We start from the raw sequence: 21,216 nt of genomic DNA on the forward strand, positions 1-21,216 counted from the left end.
AGACAGGCATTCATATTTCACTATAACTAGGATCACAATACACAGGAATTTATGTTTCACCATAACGAGGATCACAATACACAGGTATTCATGTTTCACCATAACTAGGATCACAATAGACAGGAATTCATGTTTCACTATAACTAGGTTCACAATAAACAGAAATTGATGTTTCACCATAACTAGGATCACAATAGACAGTAATTCATGTTTCACCATAACTAGGATCACCATAGACAGGAATTCGTTTCGCCATAACTAGGATCACAATAGACAGGAATTCATGTTTCACCATAACTAGGATCACAATAGAGAAGAATTCATGTTTCATCATAACTAGGATCACAATAGAGAGGAATTCATGTTTCAACATAACTAGGATCACAGTGGACAGGAATTCATGTTCCACCATAACTAGAATCACAATAGACAGGAATTCATGTTTCACCATAACTAGGATCATAATAGACAGGCATTCACGTTTTAACACAACTACGATCACAATAGACAGGCATTCATGTTTCACTATACCCAGGATCACAATAGACAGGCAATCATGTTTCACTATAACAAGGATCACAATAGACAAGAATTCGTTTCACCATAACTAGGATCACAAGAGACAGGAATTTAAGTTTCACCATAACTAGGATTACAATAGACAGGAATTCATGTTTCACAATAAGATCACAATAGACAAGAACTCGTTTCACCATAACTAGGATCACAATAGACAAAAATTTAAGTTTCACCATAACCAGGATCACAAGAGACAGGAATTCATATGTTTCATCATAACTAGGATCACAATAGACAGGAATCTATGCTTCACCATAACTAGGATCACAACAGACAGGAATTCGTTTCACCATAACTAGGATCACAATAGACAGGAATTCATGTTTCACCATAACTAGGATCACAATAGACAGGAGGAATTCATACGTTTCATCATAACTTGGATCACAATAGACAGGAATTCATGTTTCACCATAACTAGGAACAAAATAGACAGGAATGTATATGTTTCACCATACACCTCACCACTTAACTTATATTGCAACGTTTCCACCATAAGATTTACAATTCACGATACAAAATGCTTCCACCATCTTCAACAATTGCTGGGCGCTCCAATATTTCGAATATGCTCTTCACAACCCTCTTAATTAACGATTTACCACCAACTAATTGATTTATCACTTTACAATGCAATATTTCCACAATTCATCAGTAATTCTGATCGTTATACGTTACACTGCTTATGCTGTATTATTCAATAATCACTATAATCACAACACAGCAATATTTTCTCATCATTCAGGTCACCAAACCACAATACGCATATTGTCAACCGTCATTTTCACAAATCAGTACGTCATTCTAGAACTTCAACACACTATTTTACCTTACACTATCTACACTATTTATCTTCACTTTTTTTGTTTCTTATGTCGACAGTGTCATATATAGTCACTGTACTCACTGTTTGGTGGATGAGTAACGACAAGTGCATACCAGCCCTGGCCAGCTCGACATATCCATTGGGGCAGGTGATCACACCAACCAGGGCAACACAAGACTGGCGGATGCACTCAAATATTCTTTTTTAATTTGCCATTTCTCCTCCCGGTCCAATTCACAACCACAAATTATCGCTACAATTTCTTTTTCTTTTTTTTCGTATATAATTCTGTATCACTTGCAGCTCAGATGATTTGTGTCATTTTTTTTTTTGTCGAGATTTTCATGGAATGTAAATCACGTACTATATAAACCTCGTATCATTTCATGTTCTTTTTTTCTGATCACTTATACCAAATCTGAGTCAATTACATGATCTCATTAACAAAAACGATTGTTTTTCTATTGCAATTTCACTGGAGCGAGTCATCACAATATAGATCAAATATACGAGCTGACCTGGTCCTCGGGTATGGCCAGGGCTCAGGTTCAAAAAAAAACAAATTGAATGACCATAAGTTTCCATTGAAACGGTAGTTTGGTCTGGTTATTGTGGGCAAGAAAACATGACGCCGGAGGTTTCCACTTCTGTTGTAGTCGTGTAGAAAACTAATATACCTTATCAATATACAGCACTTATTTTCCAGTTGAGGACTATAGCTGGGTTAGGCTTCTCTTACGTATGTAAACACCAGCCAACGAGTGGACGGGACACATGTAGAGCAAGGGAACAAATCAAATTGCAGACAACATGAACTTCATAAAGAGAGGCCCATTCATTGCGATAGCAACAGCCCCCAGAGACCGTATAGCAAAAATTCAAAAGCAAAGTCATCGGAAAGGAACGTATGTAAAGTTTGCAAGCAACCTTTGATGATGTGGAACTTATCAAACGAATTCTGAAGATCTTAATGAATGAAATCAACTTCTATACTTTCATCAAATAAACATAAAAAGCCAATTATATCCTATATCAATAAACTACAAGAAAGCACATAAAAGACAAGCTTAAACTTATATACTTGTGCATTAATCGCAGTGTAAACCAAGGGCAATATGTAGATAACAAACCGGTAAATGCAACATCATTAAAGAAATAGTATGACAAAAATTAAAATAAGGTTCAAGAGTGTAAATTTCCCTCCACTCATTCAAAAATAGGATGTCATATTTTTTTCACGAAACTGTGTTCGTGTGTGTGTGTAATGTTGTGGAGTTTGTGTTAGTGTACCTGCACGTGTATGATTCCACGTGCATGTCTTTCCATGCGCGTATGGGTCCACGCATGTCTGTTTCTGTACACACGTCTCTGTCCGTGTGCACAAGATCGCGTGTATGTTTTACCACGCGACCATATATTTTGTGCATGTACGTCTACTTATTTAATATGTTTATTTCTGAATATGGGGAGGGAGATTTACTCTCATGGCACATGATTTCTTAACCGGGTTACTTTCATCATTAAACAATTTGAATACTCCAGTGGTATCTGCTTTTACTGTATCTTTGTTTAGAATAAAATGATGAAGACTAAAGTATTTTATACGTGGCAAATATCTTGGTGAAATCGTTTCCCTTCCGCTGTATACTAGATGACAATATTTACAAAGACCAGGCAACAGGCTACCATCATCTTACAACATTCATCATCACACGAATTTTCACTATCACGTTTGCTATTGAATAAAGTCCACAGTCGTATCAAATGCTTGATTATTGCAGTCTTCCCACAGGTAACAATGCAACGAAGCAGTTCTTCCCCATCCACATTGGCAAGCAAGTTATAAACAGCAGTCGAGACAATCTACAGTACGTAAGGTTAGGTTACACTCATTTACTTAGGTTGATATCATCTATATATCTTTTTATTATCCATCAAATGAATATGACAAAAAAAGAATCAAACCAAACCAAGTTAAAAAAAAATACAACACATCTCCTTCAATAATAATAATAATAATAATAATAATAATAACAATAATAATATAATAGCCTAGTCCAACGTCACCTAACATTCTTGAGAATGATCGCTACAGGCAGAGGAGTTCTAGTAATTATGAGGAAACCGTAAATTAGCTTTTCGTTAATAATGATGTTAGACTCATCAACACACTACTAGTGTAAAATATGACCTTACGTCCCCATAGCCTCCTAGCTGTGATCCCGTACTGGTAGTTACTAAGATCACAATAGACAGGCATTCATATTTCACCATAACTAGGATCACAATAGACAGGCATTCATGTTTCACTATAACTAGGATCACAATAGACAGGCATTCATGTTTCACCATAACTAGGATCACAACAAACAGGCAAATATGTTTCACTATAACTAGGATCACAATACACAGAAATTCATGTTTCATCATAACTGAGATCACAATAGACAGGAATTCATGTTTCACAATAACTAGGATCACAATAGACAGACATTCATATTTCACTATAACTAGGATCACAATAGACAGGCATTCATGTTTCACCATAACTAGGATCATAACTAGGATCACAATAGACAGGCATTCATATTTCACTATAACTAGGATCACAATACACAGGCATTCACGTTTCACCATAACTAGGATCACAATAGACAGGTATTGATGTTTCACTATAACTTGGATCACAATAGACAGGCATTCATGTTTCACTATAACTAGGATCACAATAGACAGGCATTCATGTCTCACTATAACTAGGATCACAATAGACAAGAATTCGTTTCACCGTAACTAGGATCACAAGAGACAGGAATTTTAGTTTCACCAAAACTAGGATCACAATAGACCAGAATTCATGTTTCACTATAACTAGGATCACAATAGACAAGAATTCGTTTCACCGTAACTAGGATCACAATAGACAGGAATTTAAGTTTCACCATAACCAGGATCACAATAGACAGGAATTCATACGTTTCATCATAACTAGGATCACAATAGACAGGAATTTATGCTTCACCATAACTAGGATCACAATAGACAGGATTTCGTTTCACCATAACTAGGATCACAACAGACAGGAATTCATGTTTCACTATAACTAGGATCACAATAGACAGGAATTCGTTTCACCATAACTAAGATCACAATAGACAGGCACTCATGTTTCACCATAACTAAGATCACAATAGACAGGAATTCATACGTTTCATCATAACTAGGATCACAATAGACAGGAATTCATACGTTTCATCATAACTAGGATCACAATAGACAGGAATTCATACGTTTCATCATAACTAGGATCACAATAGACAGGAATTCATAAGTTTCATCATAACTAGGATCACAATAGACAGGAATTCATACATTTCATCATAACTAGGATCACAATAGACAGGAATTCATACCTTTCATCATAACAAGGATCACACTAGACAGGAATTCATGTTTCACCATAACTAGGATCAAAATAGACAGGAATGTATATGTTTCACCATACACCTCACCACTTACCTTATATTGCAACGTTTTCACCATAAGATTTACAATTCACGATACAAAATGTTTCCACCATCTTCAACAATTGCTGGGCGCTCCAATATTTCGAATATGCTCTTCACAACCCTCTTAATTAACGATTTATCACCACATAATTGATTTATCACTTTACAATGCAATATTTCCACACTTCACCAGTAATTCTGATCGTTATACGTTACACTGCTTATGCTGTATTATTCAATAATCACTATAATTACAACACACAGCAATATTTTCATCATTCAGGTCACCAAACCACAATACGCATATTGTCCACCGTCATTTTCACAAATCAGTACGTCATTGTAGAACTTCAACACACTATTTACCTTACACTGAATACACTATTTATCTTCACTTTTTTTGTTTCTTATGTCCAGAGTGTCATATATAGTCACTGTACTCACTGTTTGGTGGATGAGTAACGACAAGTGCATACCAGCCCTGGCCAGCTCGACATATCCATTGGGGCAGGTGATCACACCAACCAGGGCAACACAAGACTGGCGGATGCACTCAAATATTCTTTTTTAATTTGCCATTTCTCCTCCCGGTCCAATTCACAACCACAAATTATCACTACAATTTTTTTCTTTTTTTTTCGTATATAATTCTGTATCACTTGCAGCTCAGATGATTTGTGTCATATTTTTTTTTTTTTGTCGAGATTTTCATGGAATGTAAATCACTTACTTACTATATAAACCTCGTATCATTTCATGTTCTTTTTTCTGATCACTTATACCAAATCTGAGTCAATTACATGATCTCATTAACAAAAACGATTGTTTTTCTATTGCAATTTCACTGGAGCGAGTCATCACAATATAGATCAAATATATCATACGAGCTGACCTGGTCCTCGGGTATGGCCAAGGCTCAGGTTTAGAAAAAAAAAAAAAAAAAATTGGCTATGACCATAAGTTTGCACCGAACCGGTAGTTTGGTCTGGTTATTGTGGGCAAGAAAACATGACGCCGGAGGTTTCCACTTCTGTTGTAGTCGTGTAGAAAACTAATATAACTTATCAATATACAGCACTTATTTTCCAGTTGAGGACTATAGCTGGGTTAGGCTTATCTTACGTATTTGTAAACACCAGCCAACGAGTGGACGGGACACATGTAGAGCAAGGGAACAAATCAAATTGAAGACAACATGACTTCACAAAGAGAGGCCCACTCACTGTGATAGCAACAGCCCCCAGAGACCGTATATCAAAAACTCAAAAGCAAACTCGTCGGAAAGCAACGTATGTAAAGTTTACAAGCAACCTTTGATGATGTGGAACTTATCAAACGAGTTCTGAAGATCTTAATGAATGAAATCAACTTCTATACTTTCATCAAATAAACATGAAAAGCCAATTATATCCTATATTAATAAACTACAAGAAAGCACATAAAAGACAAGCTTAAAGTTATATACTTGTGCATTAATCACACTGTAAACCAAGGGCAATATGTATCTAGATAAACCGATAAATGCTGCATCATTAAAGAAATAGTATGACAAAAATTGAAATAAGGTTCAAGAGTGTAAAATTCCCTCCACTCATTCAAAAATAGGATGTCATATTTTTTTCACGAATCTGTGTTCGTGTGTGTGTGTAATGTTGTGGAGTTTGTGTTAGTGTACCTGCACGTGTATGATTCCACGTGCATGTCTTTCCATGCGCGTATGGGTCCACGCATGTCTGTTTCTGTACACACGTCTCTGTCCGTGTGCACACGTTCGCGTGTATGTTTTACCACGCGACCATATATTTTGTGCATGTACGTCTACTTATTTAATATGTTTATTTCTGAATATGGGGAGGGAGATTTACTCTCATGGGACATGATTTCTTAACCGGGTTACTTTCACCATTAAACAATTTGAATACTCCAGTGGTATCTGCTTTTACTGTATCTTTGTTTACAATAAAATGATGAAGACTAAAGTATTTTATACGTGGCAAATATCTTGGTGAAATCGTTTCCCTTCCGCTGTATACTAGATGACAATATTTACAAAGACCAGGCAACAGGCTACCATCATCTTACAATATTCATCATCACACGAATTTTCACTATCACGTTTGCTATTGAATAAAGTCCACAGTCGTATCAAATGCTTGATTATTGCAGTCTTCCCACAGGTAACAATGCAACGAAGCAGTTCTTCCCCATCCACATTGGCAAGCAAGTTATAAACAGCAGTCGAGACAATCTATAGTACGTAAGGTTAGGTTACACTCATTTACTTAGGTTGATATCATGCTTGTGGCATGAGAAGAGTGGGAGGTGGGTTGATTAGAAATGGTAGTGAGTGGTGGGATGAAGAAGTAAGATTATTAGTGAAAGAGAAGAGAGAGGCATTTGGACGATTTTTGCAGGGAAAAAAATGTAATTGAGTGGAAGATGTATAAAAGAAAGAGACAGGAGGTCAAGAGAAAGGTGCAAGAGGTGAAAAAAGAGGGCAAATGAGAGTTGGGGTGAGAATCATTAAATTTTAGGGAGAATAAAAAGATGTTCTGGAAGGAGGTAAATAAAGTGCGTAAGACAAGGGAGCAAATGGGAACTTCAGTGAAGGGGGCAAATGGGGAGGTGATAACAAGTAGTGGTGATGTGAGAAGGAGATGGAGTGAGTATTTTGAAGGTATGTTGAATGTGTTTGATGATAGAGTAGCAGATATAGGGTGTTTTGGTCGAGGTGGTGTGCAAAGTGAAAGGGTTAGGGAAAATGATTTGGTAAACAGAGAAGAGGTAGTAAAAGCTTTGCGGAAGATGAAAGCCGGAAAGGCAGCAGGTTTGGATGGTATTGCAGTGGAATTTATTAAAAAATGGGGTGACTATATTATTGACTGGTTGGTAAGGTTATTTAATGTATGTATGACTCATGGTGAGGTGCCTGAGGATTGGCGGAATGCGTGCATAGTGCCATTGTACAAAGGCAAAGGGGATAAGAGTGAGTGCTCAAATTACAGAGGTATAAGTTTGTTGAGTATTCCTGGTAAATTATATGGGAGGGTATTGATTGAGAGGGTGAAGGCATGTACAGAGCATCAGATTGGGGAAGAGCAGTGTGGTTTCAGAAGTGGTAGAGGATGTGTGGATCAGGTGTTTGCTTTGAAGAATGTATGTGAGAAATACTTAGAAAAGCAAATGGATTTGTATGTAGCATTTATGGATCTGGAGAAGGCATATGATAGAGTTGATAGAGATGCTCTGTGGAAGGTATTAAGAATATATGGTGTGGGAGGCAAGTTGGTAGAAGCAGTGAAAAGTTTTTATCGAGGATGTAAGGCATGTGTACGTGTAGGAAGAGAGGAAAGTGATTGGTTCTCAGTGAATGTAGGTTTGCGGCAGGGGTGTGTGATGTCCCCATGGTTGTTTAATTTGTTTATGGATGGGGTTGTTAGGGAGGTGAATGCAAGAGTTTTGGAAAGAGGGGCAAGCATGAAGTCTGTTGTGGATGAGAGAGCTTGGGAAGTGAGTCAGTTGTTGTTCGCTGATGATACAGCGCTGGTGGCTGATTCATGTGAGAAACTGCAGAAGCTGGTGACTGAGTTTGGTAAAGTGTGTGAAAGAAGAAAGTTAAGAGTAAATGTGAATAAGAGCAAGGTTATTAGGTACAGTAGGGTTGAGGGTCAAGTCAATTGGGAGACAAGTTTGAATGGTGAAAAACTGGAGGAAGTAAAGTGTTTTAGATATCTGGGAGTGGATCTGGCAGCGGATGGAACCATGGAAGCGGAAGTGGATCATAGGGTGGGGGAGGGGTCGAAAATCCTGGGAGCCTTGAAGAATGTGTGGAAGTCGAGAACATTATCTCGGAAAGCAAAAATGGGTATGTTTGAAGGAATAGTGGTTCCAACAATGTTGTATGGTTGCGAGGCGTGGGCTATGGATAGAGTTGTGCGCAGGAGGGTGGATGTGCTGGAAATGAGATGTTTGAGGACAATGTGTGGTGTGAGGTGGTTTGATCGAATAAGTAACGTAAGGGTAAGAGAGATGTGTGGAAATAAAAAGAGCGTGGTTGAGAGAGCTGAAGAGGGTGTTTTGAAATGGTTTGGGCACATGGAGAGAATGAGAGAGGAAAGATTGACCAAGAGGATATATGTGTCGGAGGTGGAGGGAACGAGGAGAAGTGGGAGACCAAACTGGAGGTGGAAAGATGGAGTGATCAGGGCCTGAACATGCAGGAGGGTGAAAGGAGGGCAAGGAATAGAGTGAATTGGATCGATGTGGTATACCGGGGTTGACGTGCTGTCAGTGGATTGAATCAGGGCATGTGAAGCGTCTGAGGTAAACCATGGAAAGCTGTGTAGGTATGTATATTTGCGTGTGTGGACGTGTATGTATATACATGTGTATGGGGGTGGGTTGGGCCATTTCTTTCGTCTGTTTCCTTGCGCTACCTCGCAAACGCGGGAGACAGCGACAAAAAAAAAACTTTTTATTATCCATCAAATGAATGTGAGAAAAAAGGAATCAAACCAAACCGAGTTAAAAAAAAATACAAAACATCTCCTCCAACAATAATAATTATAATTATAATAATAAATCATGATAATAATAACCTAGTCCAACGTAACCTAACATTCTTGAGAATGATCGCTACAGGCAGAGGAGTTCTAGTAATTATGAGGAATCCGTAAATTAGCTTTTCGTTAATAATGGTGTTAGACTCATCAACACACTACTAGTGTAAAATATGACCTTACGTCCCCATAGCCTCCCAGCTGTGATTACGTACTCGTAGTTACTAGGATCACAATAGACAGGCATTCATGTTTCACCATAACTAGGATCACAACAGACAGGAATTTATGCTTCACCATAACTAGGATCACAACAGAGAGTCATTCATGTTTGACTATAACTAGGATCACAATAGACAGGCATTCATGTTTCACCATAACTAGGATCACAACATAGTCATTCATGTTTCACTATAACTAGGTTCACAATAGACGGGCACTCATGTTTCACCATAACTAGCATCACAATAGACAAGCACTCAGGTTTCACCATAACTAGGATCACAATAGACAGGGATTCATGTTTCACTATAACTAGGATCACAATAGACAGGAATTTATGTTTCACCATAACTAGGATCACAATAGACAAGCACTCAGGTTTCACCGTAAATATGATCACAATAGACGGATTCACGGTCCACCATAACTAGAATCACAATAGAGGCATTCATGTTTCACTATAACTAGGATCACAATTGACAAGAATTCGTTTCACCATAACGAGGATCACAATGGACAGGTATTCATGTTTCACTATAACTAGGATAACAACAGACAAGGATTCGTTTCACCATAACTAGGATCACAATAGACAGGAATTTAAGTTTCACCAAAACTAGGATCACAATAGACAGGAATTCATGTTTCACCATAACTAGGATCATACCTAAGATCACAATAGACAGGCATTCATATTTCACTATAACTAGGATCACAATACACAGGAATTTATGTTTCACCATAACTAGGATCATAAATAGGATCTCAATAGACAGGCATTCATATTTCACTATAACTAGGATCAAAATAGACAGGCATTCATGTTTCACTATAACTGGGATCACAATAGACAGGCATTCATGTTTCACTATAACTAGGATCACAATAGACAGGCATTCATATTTCACTATAACTTGGATCACAATAGACAGGCATTCATGTGTCACCATAACGAGCATCACAATAGATAGGCATTCATATTTCACTACAACTAGGATCACAATACACAGGAATTTATGTTTCACCATAACGAGGATCACAATACACAGGCATTCATGTTTCACCATAACTAGGATCACAATAGACAGGAATTCATTTTTCACTATAACTAGGTTCACAATAGACAGAAATTCGAGTTTCACCATAACTAATATCACAATAGACAGGAATTAATGTTTCACTATAACTAGGATCACAATAGACAGGAATTCGTTTCACCATAATTAGGATCACAATAGACAGGAATTCATGTTTCACCATAACTAGGATCACAATAGACAGGAATTCATGTTTCACCATAACTAGGATCACAATGAAGAAGAAATCATGTTTCATCATAACTAGGATCACAATAGAGAGGAATTCATATGTTTCATCACAACTAGGATCACAGTAGACAGGAATTCATGTTCCACCATAACTCGAATCACAATAGACAGGCACTCGTTTCACCATAACTAGGATCATAATAGACAGGCATTCACGTTTTAACACAACTACGATCACAATAGACAGGCATTCATGTTTCACTATAACTAGGATCACAATAGACAGGCATTCATGTTTCACTATAACTAGGATCACAATAGACAAGAATTCGTTTCACCATAACTAGGATCACAAGAGACTGGAATTTAAGTTTCACCATAACTAGGATCACAATAGACAGGAATTCATGTTTCACAATAAGATCACAATAGACAAGAACTCGTTTCACCATAACTAGGATCAAAATAGACAAATTTAAGTTTCACCATAACCAGAATCACAATAGAAAGGAATTCATACGTTTCATCATAACTAGGATCACAATAGACAGGAATCTATGCTTCACCATAACTAGGATCACAATAAACAGGAATTCCTTTCACCATAACTATGATCACAAAAGACAGGAGGAATTCATACGTTTCATCATAACAAGGATCACAATAGACAGGAATTCATGTGTCACTATAGCTAGGATCAAAATAGACAGGAATGTATATGTTTCACCATACACCTCACCACTTAACTTATATTGCTACGTTTTCACCATAAGATTTACAATTCACGATACAAAAAGCTTCCACCATCTTCAACAATTGCTGGGCGCTCCAATATTTCGACTATGCTCTTCACAACCCTTTTAATTAACGATTTACCACCAACTAATTGATTTATCACTTTACAATGCAATATTTCCACACTTCACCAGTAATTCTAATCGTTATACGTTACTCTGCTTCTGCTGTATTATTCAATAATCACTATAATCACAACACACAGCAATATTTTCATCATTCAGGTCACCAAACCACAATACGCATATTGTCAACCGTCATTTTCATAAATCAGTACGTCATTCTAGAACTTCAACACACTATTTTACCTTACACTGAATACACTATTTATCTTCATCACTTTTGTTTGTTTCTTATGTCGACAGTGTCATATATAGTCACTGTACTCACTGTTTGGTGGATGAGTAACGACAAGTGCATACCAGCCCTGGCCAGCTCGACATATCCATTGGGGCAGGTGATCACACCAACCAGGGCAACACAAGACTGGCGGATGCACTCAAATATTCTTTTTTAATTTGCCATTTCTCCTCCCGGTCCAATTCACAACCACAAATTATCGCTACAATTTCTTTTTTATTTTTTTTCGTATATAATTCTGTATCACTTGCAACGCAGATGATTTGTGTCAGATATTTTTTTGTCGAGATTTTCATGGAATGTAAATCACGTACTATATAAACCTCGTATCATTTCATGTTCTTTTTTTCTGATCACTTATACCAAATCTGAGTCAATTACATGATCTCATTAACAAAAACGATTGCTTTTCTATTGCAATTTCACTGGAGCGAGTCATCACAATATAGATCAAATATATCATACGAGCTGACCTGGTCCTCGGGTATGGCCAAGGCTCAGGTTTAGAAAAAAAAAAAAAAAAATTGGCTATGACCATAAGTTTGCACCGACCCGGTAGTTTGGTCTGGTTATTGTGGGCAAGAAAACATGACGCCGGAGGTTTCCACTTCTGTTGTAGTCGTGTAGAAAACTAATATAACTTATCAATATACAGCACTTATTTTCCAGTTGAGGACTATAGCTGGGTTAGGCTTCTCTTACGTATTTGTAAACACCAGCCAACGAGTGGACGGGACACATGTAGAGCAAGGGAACAAATCAAATTGAAGACAACATGAACTTCATCAAGAGAGGCCCACTCACTGCGATAGCAACAGCCCCCAGAGACCGTATAGCAAAAACTCAAAAGCAAACTCGTCGGAAAGCAACGTATGTAAAGTTTACAAGCAACCTTTGATGATGTGGAACTTATCAAACGAGTTCTGAAGATCTTAATGAATGAAATCAACTTCTATACTTTCATCAAATAAACATGAAAAGCCAATTATATCCTATATTAATAAACTACAAGAAAGCACATAAAAGACAAGCTTAAAGTTATATACTTGTGCATTAATCACACTGTAAACCAAGGGCAATATGTATCTACATAAACCGATAAATGCTACATCATTAAAGAAATAGTATGACAAAAATTTAAATAAGGTTCAAGAAAGTAAAATTCCCTCCACTCATTCAAAAATAGGATGTCATATTTTTTTCACGAATCTGTGTTCGTGTGTGTGTGTAATGTTGTGGAGTTTGTGTTAGTGTACCTGCACGTGTATGATTCCACGTGCATGTCTTTCCATGCGCGTATGGGTCCACGCATGTCTGTTTCTGTACACACGTCTCTGTCCGTGTGCACAAGATCGCGTGTATGTTTTGCCACGCGACCATGTATTTTGTGCATGTACGTCTACTTATTTAATATGTTTATTTCTGAATATGGGGAGGGAGATTTACTCTCATGGCACATGATTTCTTAACCGGATTACTTTCATCATTAAACAATTTGAATACTCCAGTGATATCTGCATTTACTGTATCCTTGTTTAGTAGAATAAAATGATGAAGACTAAAGTCTTTTGTACGTGGCAAATATCTTGGTGAAATCGTTTCCCTTCCGCTGTATACTAGATGACAATATTTACAAAGACCAGGCAACAGGCTACCATCATCTTACAATATTCATCATCACACGAATTTTCACTATCACGTTTGCTATTGAATAAAGTCCACAGTCGTATCAAATGCTTGATTATTGCAGTCTTCCCACAGGTAACAATGCAACGAAGCAGTTCTTCCCCATCCACATTGGCAAGCAAGTTATAAACAGCAGTCGAGACAATCTACAGTACGTAAGGTTAGCTTACACTCATTTATTTAGGTTGATATCATCTATATATCTTTTTATTATCCATTAAATTAATATGACAAATAAGGAATCACACCAAACCAAGTTAAAAAAATACAAAACATCTCCTCCAACAATATTATTATTATTAATAATAATAATAATAATAATAATAATAATAAATCATGATAATAACAGCCTAGTCCAACGTCACCTAACATTCTTGAGAATGATCGCTACAGGCAGAGGAGTTCTAGTAATTATGAGGAATCCGTAAATTAGCTTTTCGTTAAAAATGATGTTAGACTCATCAACACACTACTAGTGTAAAATATGACCTTACGTCCCCATAGCCTCCAAGCTGTGATCCCGTACTGGTAGTTACTAAGATCACAATAGACAAGCACTCAGGTTTCACCATAACTAGGATCACAATAGACAGGGATTCATGTTTCACTATAACTAGGATCTCAATAGACAGGAATTTATGTTTCACCATAACTAGGATCACAATAGACAAGCACTCAGGTTTCACCGTAAATATGATCACAATAGACGGATTCACGTTTCACCATAACTAGGATCACAATAGAGAGGCATTCATGTTTCACTATAACTAGGATCACAATAGGCAAGAATTAGTTTCACCATAACTAGGATCACAATGGACAGGTATTCATGTTTCACTATAACTAGGATAACAACAGACAAGGATTCGTTTCACCATAACTAGGATCACAATAGACAGGAATTTAAGTTTCACCAAAACTAGGATCACAATAGACAGGAATTCATGTTTCACCATAACTAGGATCACAATAGACAGGAATCCATACGTTTCATCATAACTAGGATCACAATAGACAGGAATACATATTTCACCATAACTAGGATCACAATAGACAGGAATTCATACGTTTCATCATAACTAGGATCACAATACACAGGAATTTACGTTTCACCATAACTAGGATCATAACTAGGATCTCAACAGACAGGCATTCATATTTCACTATAACTAGGATCAAAATAGACAGGCATTCATGTTTCACTATAACTGGGATCACAATAGACAGGCATTCATGTTTCACTATAACTAGCATCACAATAGACAGGCATTCCTGTTTCACTATAACTAGGATCATAACTAGGATCACAATAGACAGGCATTCATATTTCACTATAACTTGGATCACAATAGACGGGCATTCATGTGCCACCATAACGAGCATCACAATAGACAGGCATTCATATTTCACTATAACTAGGATCACAATACACAGGAATTTATGTTTCACCATAACGAGGATCACAATACACAGGCATTCATGTTTCACCATAACTAGGATCACAATAAACAGGAATTCATTTTTCACTATAACTAGGTTCACAATTGACAGAAGTTCGAGTTTCACCATAACTAGTATCACGATAGACAGGAATTCATGTTTCACTATAACTAGGATCACAATAGACAGGAATTCGTTTCACCATAACTAGGATCACAATAGACAGGAATTCATGTTTCACCATAACTAGGATCACAATGAAGAAGAATTCATGTTTCATCATAACTAGGATCACAATAGAGAGGAATTCATATGTTTCATCACAACTAGGATCACAGTAGACAGGAATTCATGTTCCACCATAACTCGAATCACAATAGACAGGCACTCGTTTCACCATACCTAGGATCATAATAGACAGGCATTCACGTTTTAACACAACTACGATCACAATAGACAGGCATTCATGTTTCACTATAACTAGGATCACAATAGAAAGGCATTCATGTTTCACTATAACTAGGATCACAATAGACAAGAATTCGTTTCACCATAACTAGGATCACAATAGAAAGGCATTCATGTTTCACTATAACTAGGATCACAATAGACAAGAATTCGTTTCACCATAACTAGGATCACAATAGAAAGGCATTCATGTTTCACTATAACTAGGATCACAAGAGACAGGAATTTAAGTTTCACCAAAACTAGGATCACAATAGACAGGAATTCATGTTTCACCATAACTAGGATCACAATAGACAAGAATCCATACGTTTCATCATAACTAGGATCACAATAGACAGGAATACATATTTCACCATAACTAGGATCACAATAGACAGGAATTCATATGTTTCATCATAACTAGGATCACAATACACAGGAATTTATGTTTCCCCATAACTAGGATCATAACTAGGATCTCAACAGACAGGCATTCATATTTCACTATAACTAGGATCAAAATAGACAGGCATTCATGTTTCACTATAATTGGGATCACAATAGACAGGCATTCATGTTTCACTATAACTAGCATCACAATAGACAGGCATTCCTGTTTCACTATAACTAGGATCATAACTAGGATCACAATAGACAGGCATTCATATTTCACTATAACTTGGATCACAATAGACAGGCATTCATGTGTCACCATAACGAGCATCGCAATAGACAGGCATTCATATTTCACTATAATTAGGATCACAATACACAGGAATTTATGTTTCACCATAACGAGGATCACAATACACAGGCATTCATGTTTCACCATAACTAGGATCACAATAAACAGAAATTCATTTTCACTATAACTAGGTTCACAATAGACAGAAGTTCGAGTTTCACCATAACTAGTATCACAATAGACAGGAATTCATGTTTCACTATAACTAGGATCACAATAGACAGGAATTCGTTTCACCATTACTAGGATCACAATAGACAGGAATTCATGTTTCACCATAACTAGGATCACAATGAAGAAGAATTCATGTTTCATCATAACTAGGATCACAATAGAGAGGAATTCATATGTTTCATCACAACTAGGATCACAGTAGACAGGAATTCATGTTCCACCATAACTCGAATTACAATAGACAGGCACTCGTTTCACCATACCTAGGATCATAATAGACAGGCATTCACGTTTTAACACAACTACGATCACAATAGACAGGCATTCATGTTTCACTATAACTAGGATCACAATAGAAAGGCATTCATGTTTCACTATAACTAGGATCACAATAGACAAGAATTCGTTTCACCATAACTAGGATCACAATAGAAAGGCATTCATGTTTCAATATAACTAGGATCACAAGAGACAGGAATTTAAGTTTCACCATAACTAGGATCACAATAGACAGGAATTTATGTTTCCCAATAAGATCACAATAGACAAGAACTCGTTTCACCATAACTAGGATCAAAATAGACAGAAATTTAAGTTTCACCATAACCAGAATCACAACAGAAAGGAATTCATACGTTTCATCATAACTAGGATCACAATAGACAGGAATCTATGCTTCACCATAACTAGGATCACAATAAACAGGATTTCGTTTCACCATAACTAGGATCACAATAGACAGGAATTAATGTTTCCCCATAACTAGGATCACAATAGACAGGAGGAATTCATACGTTTCATCATAACAAGGATCACAATAGACAGGAATTCATGTTTCACCATAACTAGGATCAAAATAGACAGGAATGTATATGTTTCACCATACACCTCACCACTTAACTTATATTGCTACGTTTTCACCATAAGATTTACAATTCACGATACAAAATGCTTCCACCATCTTCAACAATTGCTGGGCGCTCCAATATTTCGACTATGCTCTTCAAAACCTCTTAATTAACGATTTACCACCAACTAATTGATTTATCACTTTACAATGCAATATTTCCACACTTCACCAGTAATTCTAATCGTTATACGTTACTCTGCTTATGCTGTATTATTCAATAATCACTATAATCACAACACACAGCAATATTTTCATCATTCAGGTCACCAAACCACAATACGCATATTGTCAACCGTCATTTTCACAAATCAGTACGTCATTCTAGAACTTCAACACACTATTTACCTTACACTATATACACTATTTATCTTCATCACTTTTGTTTGTTTCTTATGTCCACAGTGTCATATATAGTCACTGTACTCACTGTTTGGTGGATGAGTAACGACAAGTGCATACCAGCCCTGGCCAGCTCGACATATCCATTGGTGCAGGTGATCACACCAACCAGGGCAACACAAGACTGGCGGATGCACTCAAATATTCTTTTTTAATTTGCCATTTCTCCTCCCGGTCCAATTCACAACCACAAATTATCACTACAATTTCTTTTTCTTTTTTTTTCGTATATAATTCTGTATCACTTGCAGCGCAGATGATTTGTGTCATTTTTTTTTTTGTCGAGATTTTCATGGAATGTAAATCACGTACTATATAAACCTCGTATCATTTCATGTTCTTTTTTTCTGATCACTTATACCAAATCTGAGTCAATTACATGATCTCATTAACAGAGACGATGGTTTTTCTATAGCAATTTCACTGGAGCGAGTTATCACAATATAGATCAAATATATCATACGAGCTGACCTGGTCCTCGGGTATGGCCAGGGCTCAGGTTCAAAAAAATAAAATGAATGACCATAAGTTTCCATTGAAACGGTAGTTTGGTCTGGTTATTCTGGGCAAGAAAACATGACGCCGGAGGTTTCCACTTCTGTTGTAGTCGTGTAGAAAACTAATATAACTTATCAATATACAGCACTTATTTTCCAGTTGAGGACTATAGCTGGGTTAGGCTTCTCTTACGTATTTGTAAACACCAGCCAACGAGTGGACGGGACACATGTAGAGCAAGGGAACAAATCAAATTGCAGACAACATGAACTTCATAAAGAGAGGCCCATTCATTGCGATAGCAACAGCCCACAGAGACCGTATAGCAAAAATTCAAAAGCAAAGTCATCGGAAAGGAACGTATGTAAAGTTTGCAAGCAACCTTTGATGATGTGGAACTTATCAAACGAGTTCTGAAGATCTTAATGAATGAAATCAACTTCTATACTTTCATCAAATAAACATAAAAAGCCAATTATATCCTATATCAATAAACTACAAGAAAGCACATAAAAGACAAGCTTAAACTTATATACTTGTGCATTAATCGCAGTGTAAACCAAGGGCAATATGTAGATAACAAACCGGTAAATGCAACATCATTAAAGAAATAGTATGACAAAAATTAAAATAAGGTTCAAGAGTGTAAATTTCCCTCCACTCATTCAAAAATAGGATGTCATATTTTTTTCACGAATCTGTGTTCGTGTGTGTGTGTAATGTTGTGGAGTTTGTGTTAGTGTACCTGCACGTGTATGATTCCACGTGCATGTCTTTCCATGCGCGTATGGGTCCACGCATGTCTGTTTCTGTACACACGTCTCTGTCCGTGTGCACACGTTCGCGTGTATGTTTTGCCACGCGACCATATATTTTGTGCATGTACGTCTACTTATTTAATATGTTTATTTCTGAATATGGGGAGGGAGATTTACTCTCATGGCACATGATTTCTTAACCGGGTTACTTTCATCATTAAACAATTTGAATACTCCAGTGGTATCTGCTTTTACTGTATCTTTGTTTAGAATAAAATGATGAAGACTAAAGTATTTTATACGTGGCAAATATCTTGGTGAAATTGTTTCCCTTCCGCTGTATACTAGATGACAATATTTACAAAAACCAGGCAACAGGCTACCATTATCTTACAACATTCATCATCACACGAATTTTCACTATCACGTTTGCTATTGAATAAAGTCCACAGTCGTATTAAATGCTTGATTATTGCAGTCTTCCCACAGGTAACAATGCAACGAAGCAGTTCTTCCCCATCCACATTGGCAAGCAAGTTATAAACAGCAGTCGAGACAATCTATAGTACGTAAGTTCAGGTTACACTCATTTACTTAGGTTGATATCATGCTTGTGGCTTGTGGCATGAGAAGAGTGGGAGGTGGGTTGATTAGAAATGGTAGTGAGTGGTGGGATGAAGAAGTAAGATTATTAGTGAAAGAGAAGAGAGAGGCATTTGGACGATTTTTGCAGGGAAAAAAATGTAATTGAGTGGGAGATGTATAAAAGAAAGAGACAGGAGGTCAAGAGAAAGGTGCAAGAGGTGAAAAAGAGGGCAAATGAGAGTTGGGGTGAGAATCATTAAATTTTAGGGAGAATAAAAAGATGTTCTGGAAGGAGGTAAATAAAGTGCGTAAGACAAGGGAGCAAATGGGAACTTCAGTGAAGGGGGCAAATGGGGAGGTGATAACAAGTAGTGGTGATGTGAGAAGGAGAGAGTATTTGAAGGTATGTTGAATGTGTTTGATGATAGAGTGGCAGATATAGGGTGTTTTGGTCGAGGTGGTGTGCAAAGTGAAAGGGTTAGGGAAAATGATTTGGTAAACAGAGAAGAGGTAGTAAAAGCTTTGCGGAAGATGAAAGCCGGAAAGGCAGCAGGTTTGGATGGTATTGCAGTGGAATTTATTAAAAAAGGGGGTGACTATATTATTGACTGGTTGGTAAGGTTATTTAATGTATGTATGACTCATGGTGAGGTGCCTGAGGATTGGCGGAATGCGTGCATAGTGCCATTGTACAAAGGCAAAGGGGATAAGAGTGAGTGCTCAAATTACAGAGGTATAAGTTTGTTGAGTATTCCTGGTAAATTATATGGGAGGGTATTGATTGAGAGGGTGAAGGCATGTACAGAGCATCAGATTGGGGAAGAGCAGTGTGGTTTCAGAAGTGGTAGAGGATGTGTGGATCAGGTGTTTGCTTTGAAGAATGTGAGAAATACTTAGAAAAGCAAATGGATTTGTATGTAGCATTTATGGATCTGGAGAAGGCATATGATAGAGTTGATAGAGATGCTCTGTGGAAGGTATTAAGAATATATGGTGTGGGAGGCAAGTTGTCAGAAGCAGTGAAAAGTTTTTATCGAGGATGTAAGGCATGTGTACGTGTAGGAAGAGAGGAAAGTGATTGGTTCTCAGTGAATGTAGGTTTGCGGCAGGGGTGTGTGATGTCCCCATTGTTGTTTAATTTGTTTATGGATGGGGTTGTTAGGGAGGTGAATGCAAGAGTTTTGGAAAGAGGGGCAAGTATGAAGTCTGTTGGGGATGAGAGAGCTTGGGAAGTGAGTCAGTTGTTGTTCGCTGATGATACAGCGCTGGTGGCTGATTCATGTGAGAAACTGCAGAAGCTGGTGACTGAGTTTGGTAAAGTGTGTGAAAGAAGAAAGTTAAGAGTAAATGTGAATAAGAGCAAGGTTATTAGTTACAGTAGGGTTGAGGGTCAAGTCAATTGGGAGGCAAGTTTGAATGGAGAAAAACTGGAGGAAGTAAAGTGTTTTAGATA

The 21,216-nt window shown here is 37.2% G+C and overlaps 1 protein-coding gene across 4 annotated transcripts in view; it reads right to left on the reverse strand.

Moving 5' to 3' along the window:
* The window catches only part of mRpS34 (mitochondrial ribosomal protein S34), a 293,839-nt gene that overhangs the window by 249,895 nt on the left and 22,728 nt on the right, over positions 1-21,216 (reverse strand). Inside the window, exon 1 of one of the 4 annotated variants that reach the window (XM_071676040.1) lies at positions 4,925-5,178. The exons of 2 other annotated variants lie outside the window; for them this stretch is intronic. The gene's annotated coding sequence lies outside the window, so the exon portion shown is untranslated. Of the gene's footprint in view, positions 1-1,051; positions 1,175-4,924; positions 5,179-21,216 lie in introns of those variants that run through there. One more of the 4 variants, XM_071676051.1, reaches the window with a different exon arrangement.

The sequence above is a fragment of the Panulirus ornatus genome, chromosome 2, assembly GCF_036320965.1.
Source record: "Panulirus ornatus isolate Po-2019 chromosome 2, ASM3632096v1, whole genome shotgun sequence".
NCBI lineage: Eukaryota > Metazoa > Arthropoda > Malacostraca > Decapoda > Palinuridae > Panulirus > Panulirus ornatus.